Here is a 1085-nt window from a genome sequence, read left to right as displayed (position 1 = left end):
TAAAAAAAACGGAAATTTTAAAATCTCTATAAATAACTTAAAAAAATTTTATCAAGTATAGGAATTAATAAAATAAGCATATGGTGGAAATTTCAAGTCTCTACAGTTTTTCGTTTTTGAATAACATTAAAATAAGAATTCCTATCGGTACACGAGAAATTTAGTAAATAATAAATATCCATGTTGTAATTAAAATGCTCATAAAAATGTAATTAAACTTTTCGGTAGACATTTTTTTATTTGATAAAAGTGAAGAATCACGTGAAGAAACTTAAATTAAATTGAAAAGCTTCAAAATTTAATATAAGGCTTCTAATATATTGTCACAATGGTAATGAAAAAAATATTAAAAAAAGGTGGGTAAGTGGATGTCGCTCTGCTGTACAGTAGGTTAGAAGTGGGTCACTGTATAATGGACAGTATTAAATTTGAATTCAATGATATAATATCACTGTATAAGAAAAACGATTCTGAGCGGAGACGGTATATCAGTCTATGTATTAGACATATAATATATACTTATCTATGGTATTAAAAAAAAATTGACCTATAATAGGTACTTATAATAAATTCCAAATTAATCATATCATAATATCTATTAGGTACTTATAAGTTATAACGCGTTATACATCAACAAAAAACCGTGGTAAAATCATAGATATATAATAGTATACTTTAGAAGTTTCAAGTACCCACGAATAATATTATACAATCACAACAAAATAACTAAAATAGTTATCCTAGGTTTTTAATATGTAATTTCGTCCAAATTTGTACTTAAAATGACTATAAAAATAAACTGTGTAAATGTATTTTTTAAATTTGTTGGTAACAGAATTAATTACTTATGTGGAATCTTGTTTTAAATTTTTAATTCTTAGATACAAAAATTGAACATTTTATAAATTTTTAACTACAAAATAATTTTTCAAATTAAAATTTGATAAATTTTGTCAAAATTTGATATTTAAATGCTTATAAAAAAAAATTGTGCCTATGTTTTTTTAATATTTTTCAACTGATATTGTAACAATATATCAGGAGCTTTGTATTAAATTTATACACTATTTGGCCCAACAGATAAA

The sequence above is a fragment of the Acyrthosiphon pisum genome, chromosome A1 (assembly GCF_005508785.2).
Source record: "Acyrthosiphon pisum isolate AL4f chromosome A1, pea_aphid_22Mar2018_4r6ur, whole genome shotgun sequence".
Taxonomy (NCBI): Eukaryota; Metazoa; Arthropoda; class Insecta; order Hemiptera; family Aphididae; genus Acyrthosiphon; species Acyrthosiphon pisum.
Note: the sequence above shows the minus strand (reverse complement) of the source record.